This window comes from Oncorhynchus mykiss, chromosome 14, assembly GCF_013265735.2.
Source record: "Oncorhynchus mykiss isolate Arlee chromosome 14, USDA_OmykA_1.1, whole genome shotgun sequence".
NCBI lineage: Eukaryota > Metazoa > Chordata > Actinopteri > Salmoniformes > Salmonidae > Oncorhynchus > Oncorhynchus mykiss.
In genome coordinates, this window is record NC_048578.1 from 15,632,468 (window position 1) to 15,644,266 (window position 11,799).

Here is an 11,799-nt window from a genome sequence, read left to right on the forward strand (position 1 = left end):
GGCAAGATCTCAATTGCATACTCCTCACGCCCTTTCTCCTCGCCTCTCTCAAACCCATTGGATGAGAAAGCCAGAGTTCCCGCCCCTCTGACCTCCTCCAATGGGTTTTGAGAAGGAGACAAGGAAAGAGGACATAAGGATTATGCCATTGGGATAATAGCAATTGCATACTCGCATCCTCTTTCCTCACCTCCTTGTTAACACTGATTGGTGGAGGTCAGAGGGGAGGAATCTCTGACTTTTTAAACGAATGGGTTTTGAGAAGGAGAGAGGATGCGAGGAGTATGCAGTTGAGATTCTCCCATAGAGCTCTTCCCATCACTATTAATCTTTAGGTACAGGTAACTGCCAAAATAATGGAAACACTTCAGTGAATGAGTGATACAAAGTATATTGAAAGCAGGTGCATCCACACAAGTGTGGTTCCTGAGTTAATTAACAACCCATCATGCTTAGGGTTATGTATAAAAATGCTGGACAGGCCATTATTTTGGCTACCATGGCTACGCCCCCATAGGATGACAATGCCCCCATCCACAGGGCACGAGTGGTCACTGAATTATTTGATGAGCATGAAAACAATGTAAACCATATGCCATGTTCATCTGTCACCAATCTCAACCCAACTGAAAGCTTATGGAAGATTCTGGAGTGGCGCAGAGAGCGTTTTCCACCACCATTGTAGAATAATAGTGAAGACATCAAAACTATGAAATAACACATATGGAATCTTGTAGTAACCAAAAAAGCATTCTGGCATTCTCTCAACCATCTTCACCTGGAATGCTTTACCAACATTCTTGAAGGAGTTCACACATATAGCTGAGCACTTGTTGGCTGCTTTTCCTTCACTCTGCGGTCCAACTCATCCTAAACCATCTCAATTGGGTTGAAGTTGGGTGATTGTGGAGGCCAGGTCATCTGATGGTCAAATAGCCCTTACACAGCCTGGAGATGTGTTGGGTCATTGTCCTGTTGAAAAACAAATTATAGTCCCACTAAATGCAAACCAGATGTGATGGCATATCACTGCAGAATGCTGTGGTAGACATGCTGGTTAAGTGGACTTTGAACTGTAAATAAATCACTGACAGTGTCAATAGCAAAGCACCGTCACACCTCCTCCTCCATGCTTCACGGTGGGAACCACATCTGTTCACCTACTCTGCGTCTCACAAAGACACGGCGGTTTAAACCAAAAATCACACATTTGGACTCATCAGACCAAAGGACAGATTTCCACCGGTCTAATGTCCGTTGCTTGTGTTTCTTGTTTGACAGAAAATGAATGTCCTCACTGGCGCAGCTCCCTTGACACTATGCTGAGCCCTTAAATTCAAGTGGATTAAAATCTGATAATCCGAGTTACTGCAACATTTTATTTCACGGGGAGCAAATCCCATTTCACACTATGGAGCGTGCGACGCACCAGACTATGAGCCAGGTAGAGGTACTTCTTTATCCCCCCGTCCCCTCTTACCGTTCCACTACCGCTACTCAACCTCAACTGCACGTAGCACTACTATACAAACATAAACACACACACCTGCTCCAGACAGCAAAGTGACAAGGTTCTTAATGAAAAGTTGATTTTACCTGGAGACTGTGGCTATTGTTTCTTTGACTCATAGGCACTCACAGGTAGGCCTCGCTGTAAGGTAGACAACCAGGTATCTGGCAGGAAGGATGGAAAGACATTCATGTGTCCATATTGGACAGGCACATCATAAGCCATGGGCAAGATCTCAATTGCATACTCCTCACGCCCTTTCTCCTCGCCTCTCTCAAACCCATTGGATGAGAAAGCCAGAGTTCCCGCCCCTCTGACCTCCTCCAATGGGTTTTGAGAAGGAGACAAGGAAAGAGGACATAAGGATTATGCCATTGGGATAATAGCAATTGCATACTCGCATCCTCTTTCCTCACCTCCTTGTTAACACTGATTGGTGGAGGTCAGAGGGGAGGAATCTCTGACTTTTTAAACGAATGGGTTTTGAGAAGGAGAGAGGATGCGAGGAGTATGCAGTTGAGATTCTCCCATAGAGCTCTTCCCATCACTATTAATCTTTAGGTACAGGTAACTGCCAAAATAATGGAAACACTTCAGTGAATGAGTGATACAAAGTATATTGAAAGCAGGTGCATCCACACAAGTGTGGTTCCTGAGTTAATTAACAACCCATCATGCTTAGGGTTATGTATAAAAATGCTGGACAGGCCATTATTTTGGCTACCATGGCTACGCCCCCATAGGATGACAATGCCCCCATCCACAGGGCACGAGTGGTCACTGAATTATTTGATGAGCATGAAAACAATGTAAACCATATGCCATGTTCATCTGTCACCAATCTCAACCCAACTGAAAGCTTATGGAAGATTCTGGAGTGGCGCAGAGAGCGTTTTCCACCACCATTGTAGAATAATAGTGAAGACATCAAAACTATGAAATAACACATATGGAATCTTGTAGTAACCAAAAAAGCATTCTGGCATTCTCTCAACCATCTTCACCTGGAATGCTTTACCAACATTCTTGAAGGAGTTCACACATATAGCTGAGCACTTGTTGGCTGCTTTTCCTTCACTCTGCGGTCCAACTCATCCTAAACCATCTCAATTGGGTTGAAGTTGGGTGATTGTGGAGGCCAGGTCATCTGATGGTCAAATAGCCCTTACACAGCCTGGAGATGTGTTGGGTCATTGTCCTGTTGAAAAACAAATTATAGTCCCACTAAATGCAAACCAGATGTGATGGCATATCACTGCAGAATGCTGTGGTAGACATGCTGGTTAAGTGGACTTTGAACTGTAAATAAATCACTGACAGTGTCAATAGCAAAGCACCGTCACACCTCCTCCTCCATGCTTCACGGTGGGAACCACATCTGTTCACCTACTCTGCGTCTCACAAAGACACGGCGGTTTAAACCAAAAATCACACATTTGGACTCATCAGACCAAAGGACAGATTTCCACCGGTCTAATGTCCGTTGCTTGTGTTTCTTGGCCCAAGCAAGTCTCTTCCTATCGGTGTCCTTTAGTAGTGATTTCTTAGCAGCAATTCGACCATCCAGGCCTGATTCACGCAGTCTCCTCTGAACAGTTGATGTTGAGATGTGTCTGTCACTTGAACTCTGTGAAGCATTTATTTGGGCTGCAATTTCTGAGGCTGGTAACTCTAATGAACTTGGATCTTCCTTTCCTGTGGCGGTCCTCATGAGAGACAGTTTCATCATAGTGCTTGATGGTTTTTGCAACTGCACTTGAAGAAACTCCAAGTTCTTGAAATGTTCTGGATTGACTGACCTATGTCTTAAAGTAATGGTGGACTGTCGTTTCTCTTTTGCTTATTTGAGCTGTTCTTGCCATAATCTGGACTTGGTATTTGACCAAATAGAGCTATCTTCTGTATACCACCCCTACCTTGTCACAACACAACTGGCTCAAACACATTAAGAAGGAAATAAATTCCACAAATGTACTTTTAACAAGACACACCTGTTAATTGAAATGCATTCCAGGTGACTACCTCAGAGTGTGCAAAGCTGTCATCAAGGCAAAGGGTGACTACCTTTAAAGATTCTCAAATATAAAATATATTTTGATTTGTTTAACACTACATGATTCCATATGTGTTATTTCATAGTGTTGATGTCTTCACTATTATTTTACAATGTAGAAAATAGTAAAAACAAAGAAAAACCCTTGAATGAGTAGGTGTGTCCAAACATTTGATTGGTACTATATATATAGTCAATAGTCCATTCTTCCTTGTGGGTTCTCTACACAATCTGGGTAGAGTCTAAACTGTAGGCTTTTAAGGCAGCCACCATGTCTGTCCTCAAGAGGGCATGGTTTATTCTTTTTTACAGGGGTCGTAAGTATAAAGCTCAAAGTAGAAAATGGGTGGTAAGTGCTAAGAGTATATTAGTAGTACTACTTCTTATCCTGCCAGGTATTTAGAGATTTGTTGCTGTCCTAACTGGCTAGGAATGCATGTGTTACAGAACGGATGGAAGGAGATAGAACTAGGTGGAATAGACATCCAGATCCAGGATGTAACTTTCTACCTTTACAAATCAAAAGCTACCTTTCTACCTTTACAAATCAAAAGCTACCTTTCTACCTTTACAAATCAAAAGCTACCTTTCTACCTTTACAAATCAAAAGCTACCTTTCTACCTTTACAAATCAAAAGCTACCTTTCTACCTTTACAAATCAAAAGCTACCTTTCTACCTTTACAAATCAAAAGCTACCTTTCTACCTTTACAAATCAAAAGCTACCTTTCTACCTTTACAAATCAAAAGCTACCTTTCTACCTTTACAAATCAAAAGCTACCTTTCTACCTTTACATATCAAAAGCTACCTTTCTACCTTTACAAATCAAAAGCTACCTTTCTACCTTTACATATCAAAAGCTACCTTTCTACCTTTACAAATCACAAGCTACCTTTCTACCTTTACAAATCACAAGCTACCTTTCTACCTTTACAAATCAAAAGCTACCTTTCTACCTTTACAAATCAAAAGCTACCTTTCTACCTTTACATATCAAAAGCTACCTTTCTACCTTTACAAATCAAAAGCTACCTTTCTACCTTTACAAATCAAAAGCTACCTTTCTACCTTTACAAATCAAAAGCTACCTTTCTACCTTTACAAATCAAAAGCTACCTTTCTACCTTTACAAATCAAAAGCTACCTTTGTACCTTTACAAATCAAAAGCTACCTTTCTCATAACTTCATATTCTCAACCTATGTATTTACTGAAAATGTAATTAGTGTAAAGCACTCTTGTTATAGCATTCCCTCTCTGAATGTGACAGATTATGAAAGCTAGCTATCTCCCTCTATCTTAAAGCTATTTCTTGTATTTATCTCCCTCATGGTATTGAATGATGCTGCAAAGCAGTGTCCCTTCAGTCACTCAGAGTCCAGTACGCATAGGCCTATTGTTTTTTTTGTGTGTGTGTGTGTGTGTTTTTAATTCTCAAAGCAATGCAGAAAATCCAAGAAAATCCCATGGACATCCTCAAGTATCCCCCCCATCCACCGACTTACCTCCTCCGCAGCTTCCCTCCTTCCTCTCACAATGGTGTCTGACATCATCATGGAAAACTGAAAGATGAGCCAAGACAGATTTTCCATGATGCTAGTGAGTTAACAAAACAAAAATCACTGCTGTCCCAATTTTTACACAGTACCCTGTAGAGGATATACTGCCAATGAGTGGTTCTCCATTCAAATAAGTCAAATAAAGTGAACATATTATGATAAATGGCTATGGTGATTATACAGCACATCTCAAATGACCTTCGTTATCTTAGGGTTACTAAAATGGAAAATAGTGAAGTTGAGGTTAAAAGGAAATCTGCTGTTTGTAGGCCATCTTGTCAGTAATAGTTAATGAGATCACACACACACACACACACACACACACACACACACACTACAGGAAGTGACTTTACACCACAAATAGTAGCAGTAATTGACATCTAATAAATGCTCCCCTTCAACATGTCTCTAGAGTACTTTACTAATTTCCCATTTCCTCACACTGACGTTGGAGTCACCTCAACCATATGCGTGCTGGAGCCTGCAGGGCTTCATAGTGTCATAAAGAAATCACTCTGCAGCCCAGAGGAGTGACATTGTAGAGTAACCTTTAAAATATACTGAACAAAAAATATGAACGCAACATGCAACAATTTAATAGATTTTACTGAGCTACAGTTCATATAAAAAAACAAGTTATTTGAAAAAAATTAATTAGGCCCTAATCTGTGGATTTCACATGACTGGGCAGGGGTACAGCCATGGGTGGGCCTTGGAAAGCAAGGGGGAGCCAGGCCTTTGTTTTTCCCAACAAAAGCTGTTGCGCAGCAACTCACTGCCTTCCTGAAGACAAACAATGTATACGAAATGCTTCAGTCTGGTTTTAGACCCCATCATAACACTGAGACTGCACTTGTGAAGGTGGTAAATAACCTTTTAATGGCATCAGACCGAGGCTCTGCATCTGTCCTCGTGCTCCTAGACCTTAGTGCTGCTTTTGATACCATCGATCACCACATTCTTTTGGAGAGATTGGAAACCCAAATTGTTCTACACGGACAAGTTCTGCCCTGGTTTAGATCTTATCTGTCGGAAAGATATCAGTTTGTCTCTGTGAATGGATTGTCCTCTGACAAATCAACTGTACATTTCGGTGTTCCTCAAGGTTCCCTTTTAGGACCACTGTTGTTTTCACTATGTATTTTACCTCTTGGGGATGTCATTCGAAAACATAATGTTAACTTTCACTGCTATGCGGATGACACACAGCTGTACATTTCAATGAAACATGTGAAGCCCCAAACTTTCTCCTTTTAAACTCTGACAAAACAGATGCTTGTTCTAGGTCCCAAGAAACAAAGAGATCTTCTGTTGAATCTGACAATTAATCTTAATGGTTGTACAGTCGTCTCAAATAAAACTGTGAAGGACCTCGGCGTTACTCTGGACCCTGATCTCTCTTTTGACGAACATATCAAGACTGTTTCAAGGACAGCTTTTTTCCATCTACGTAACATTGCAAAAATCAGAAACTTTGTCCAAAAATGATGCAGAAAAATTCATCCATGCTTTTGTTACTTCTAGGTTAGACTACTGCAATGCTCTACTTTCCGACTACCCGGATAAAGCACTAAATAAACTTCAGTTAGTGCTAAATACGGCTGCTAGAATCCTGACTAGAACCCAAAAATATGATCATATTACTCCAGTGCTAGCCTCCCTACACTGGCTTCCTGTCAAGGCAAGGGCTGATTTCAAGGTTTTACTGCTAACCTACAAAGCATTACATGGGCTTGCTCCTATCTATCTCTCTGATTCGGTCCTGCCATACATACCTACACGTACGCTAAGGTCACAAGACGCAGGCCTCCTAATTGTCCCTAGAATTTCTAAGCAAACAGCTGGAGGCTTTGGCAAAGTGGGTGGGGTTATATCCTTTCTGTTTGGCCCTGTCCGGGGGTATCATCGGATGGGGCCACAGTGTCTCCTGACCCCTCCTGTCTCAGCCTCCAGTATTTATGCTGCAGTAGTTTATGTGTCGGGGGGCTAGGGTCAGTTTATTATATCTGGAGTACTTCTCCTGTCTTATCCGGTGTCCTGTGTGAATTTAAGTATGCTCTCTCTAATTCGCTTTCTCTCTTTCTTTCTCTCGGAGGACCTGGGCCCTAGGACCATGCCTCAGGACATCCTGGCATGATGACACCTTGCTGTCCCCAGTCCACCTGGCCATGCTGCTGCTCCAGTTTCAACTGTTCTGCCTGCGCTATGGAATCCTGACCTGTTCACCGGACGTGCTACCTGTCCCAGACCTATTATTTGACCATGCTGGTCATTTATGAACATTTGAACATCTTGGCCATGTTCTGTCATAATCTCCCCCCGGCACAGTCTGAAGAGGACTGGCCACCCCTCATAGCCTGGTTCCTTTGGCCTTTCTAGGGAGTTTTTCCTAGCCAACGTGCTTCAACACCTGCATTGCTTGCTGTTTGGGGTTTTAGGCTGGGTTTCTGTACAGCACTTTGAGATATCAGCTGACGTACGAAGGGCTATATAAATAAATTTGATTTGATAGAAACCAGAAAGTGCAGTTTTAATGTCCAAAGCACAAGGTGTACCTGTGTAATGATCATGCTGTTTAATCAGCTTCTTGATATACCACACTTGTCAAGTGGATGGATTATCTTTGCAAAGGAGAAATGCTCACTAACAGGGATGTCAACAAATTTGAGAGAAATAAGATGTTTGTGTATGGAACATTTCTGCGATGTATTATTTCAGCTCATGAAACATGGGACCAACACTTTACATGTTGTGTTTATATTTTTGTTCAGTGTAATTCTGTTGATAGTGCAGAAAGGCACAGTGCAGAAAGGCACAGTGCAGAAAGGCACAGTGCAGAAAGGCACAGCACAGGTACTGTGATGATTATCAATGCGAATGATGTGCTTTCATATCACAATGGATTAGAGTTGAAACATTATAGGAAAATTTCCCCATATTTTCTCAGTAATTCCAGATGGAAGATTCCCGTGAGGGGAAAGCAGGAAATCCGTAATCCTCCAACCAGGAATTTTAGGAAAGTTACCAGAATTGTACTACCCTACAATGGATTGAGTCATCCTCCATTCATTCATGGATATGATATGTAAGGTGCTCATTCATTCATTCATTCATTCCTCACGTCCATCTCAATTGACCCTTATGGAAAAAACACGTGAATTTCACATGTGAACTCTTCAAGTGTTCCAAAAACACATGTTTTCATGTGATCACGCGATCTGGTGTGAAGATAATGTGATAACGTGACAGCATGTAAAGCAACGTGATAACATGGAACTGCACATGTGAAAACGTGATCGCATGTGATGGGTTCCAAAAACAGATGTTTTCACATGTCCATAAAAGTCATTATATATTTCAAATGTAATTTATATTTATGCAAAGACATTTTTTGTATGAATACATCATCAAAGATTCAAAAGCTAAGATAAGAGGTCATATTTTCTCCAGTCTCATGTTGTTTTACACACACACAAATAGAGTATTATGACAGCTAAAAAAATACAATTATAAGGAAGTGTTCAAAAATAAAAACATAGCCATGAAAGACAGCCAAAATAGCACTAATTCAAGATGGCCCTGACCTTTTATAGACTACACCTGGGTGTTTATATAACTTGTTTGAATGCCAGCCCAACTCTTCAACCTGGGGCAACATCTCCCTCTATTCAGTACATTTGAAACAGTGGTACGGTAGCCATGTCAGTAGAATCTGGTTTCCATGGTTAATGTCTGGCCTACACTGGGCTGGTGCTGGTGGGTTTTCTAGTGGCAGGTCCAAATTAAGCGATTTGCCTTAGCTGTCTGGTGGGGGGACGGAGTGTGAGTGGCCCCCTGTGGAACCGTGTTCAGTTTTAGCACTGCCTATAAGCCCCAGTACACTAAGTTGACAAAGACAGACACCACTCCTTCTGTATATAGGGCATTTAGCAAAGTTTCCTATGCAGGGCAGACTCCTCTGTAGCTCCATGGGGAGTGATGGGTGTAAATTGCTTCCTCTTCATTTTCACTCTCTGTAATAGATATGTACAGTATGGCTTCATTGATCCAACATCTGTTCTAGCCAATCCCTGATCAGAGATTATCACTACTGCTTTGTGCCCTTCAGTAATAGGTTCATTGGGCTACACAGGAAAACCCCATTTCAATTCAGAGGACATGGAAGTGGAAAGACCCTGGTTTCCCAATGGTGTTATACACTAATTTCTGGGAGTGTGCTGGGTGCAAACCAGTTTCCTGCTACTAGGACATTCTGTCTGTCTGTCTGTCTGTCTGTCTGTCTGTCTGTCTGTCTGTCAAGGGGAGGGTGGTGTCATTAATCCAAACGATGTGATCTAATTTCATGCTCCCTTCTACTGTGTGTAAACTTCGGACTGCTGTCCATAAGAAGTAAGTAGATCTGGCCGGGTATCATCAAATGTTATTATTGCATCAACGTTTTGGAAATGGATACCTTCTCAGCCTTACCTCGTGTCTTCATTACATCCAGATGCTGAAATCCGAAATCCGGACCCAAGCAACTTGGTACTTCAACCCAGATCAGCAATGCCTCCCAGCCACAGATCCATAGTGATCCACCAGATGGCGTAGATACGGGTACGCTCTGCACATTTCTGTTAAGTCAGTATCTCTCTACAATAAAACAATAAGATACAGTCGTCCAATAATGTAGTGGTCTAACCGTAAATGGTGGAAGAGGGTTTCTGGGAAGACACAAGAAGCATTTGTATTGATTGGTGTTTTATAGGTCCAATTTGCATGTGTACAATGCCATGATAACAAAGTGTGATTTGGTCGAAGTTGATTTGAATCACCCACTCTCTCTTGCATTTTGTGTAAGGCTGAAAATGCTCAGAACCATGTATCTCCTCCCACCCATCCACACATGACCCTGCACATCTTAAATCGTCAAGACAGCCCACACACACTCTCTTGTGAGCAATCCCAATATCAATGGGTCAAAGAGCCTTCGTGTAACGCACACACAGTCAGGTCCGAAATTATTGACACCCTTGAAAAAGATGAGCAACAAATACATGTTTATAGAGCTCTTTGGCCACGCACACCAGTGGTGGGTTTGGCGTCGAAAGAAAGATCCATATTCAGGAAAGATGGATCTTTGATGTTATGGGTCTATTTTGCTTCCACTGGTCCTGGAGCCCTTGTTATAAGGTCTACGGCAACATGAACTTTACCAAGCACCGGGACATTTTTGTCAAAAACCTGTTCGCCTCTGTCAGGAGGCTGAAACTTAGCCGCCAGTGGATCTTCCAGTGAGACAATAACCCCAAGCACACATCAAAATCCAAAAACAAATGGTTGACCACAAAATTAACATTTTGCAATGGACTTCTCAGTCTCAGGACTTGAACCCCAATAAAAACCTGTGGTTTGAATTGAAGAGGGCAGTCCATAAGCGCAGACAAAGGATATCAAGGATCTGGAAAAACGTTGTATGGAGGAGTGGTCTAAAATACCTCCCGATGTGTTTCATTCTCATAAAACATTTTAGAAAAAGTATCAGTGCAGTTATCCTCACAAGGTGAGTTATTGAAAACAGGGGTGCCAATAATTTTAACCTCTTTTTAGAAGAAAAACAAATATATATTAATTGTTATCAAAAAACATGTTCAATTCTCTAAGAAATTGTCGTAGTATCATTTCCCCATAGAGTATTTGTATTATATTTGTATTATTTACTCAATAGTCTTCTTTGCTCATCTTTATCAAGGATGCCAATTATTCCAGACCGTACTGTATATCATATATGGGGGAGTGTCACGCCCTGGCCATAGAGAGGCTTTTATTCTCTATTTTGGTTAGGGCAGGGTGTGACTAGGGTGGGCATTCTAAGTTCTTTATTTATTTGTTTTCTATTTCTTTGTTTTTGGCCGAGTGTGGTTCCCAATCAGAGGCAGCTGTCTATCGTTGTCTCTGATTGGGAATCATACTTAGGCAGTCTTTTTCCCACCTGTGTTTTGTGGGTAGTTAGTTTCTGTTTAGTGTCTGCACTTGACAGAACTGTTTCGGTTTTTCACGTTGTTATTTTGTTCGAGTGTTTTTTGAGAAATAAAATATCATGATCACTTAACACGCTGCGCTTTGGTCCGATCCTCATTCCGACGAGAGCCGTGACGGAGTGTAAATTCTCACCGCAGGAAAATGGAGGGCTAGCTGCATAAGTAGGGAATGTTTGAAGCAAGTTGATACTTGTGTTCTAAAATAAGTTGCAATGTTTAGAAAAAAAGGGAAAGGACTGAAAATGGACCCATAAGCTGTTGATTCAGTACATTAAATAATGATTTTGGCCTGCACCTGGAAAACATGCAGAACACTACTGTATGGTCGCTGCGTTGGTGTCAGAAGTGGGATGGCACCACTCCACTTCTGACATCATGTTAACCAAGATGCTTTGTCTACTGTTTTGATAGCGTCTAACTCCAGGTCTATTGTCATTACATAAAGTGTTGAGCTAACAGCAAGGTTCTCCCTTTAAATTTCAAGGCACTCCATGATAGACATGGTTGTTCCATACAACCCAGGCAAGACGCTACACTCCCAAGGTATGTTAATGATAACCAAGGTGTATAAAATTGAAGCTGGGGGCCGAAGATTCTCAATCAGAGTTTCCCAGTTATTGAATAGCTTGTCAAATCAGGTAACAGGGGTAGTGGGG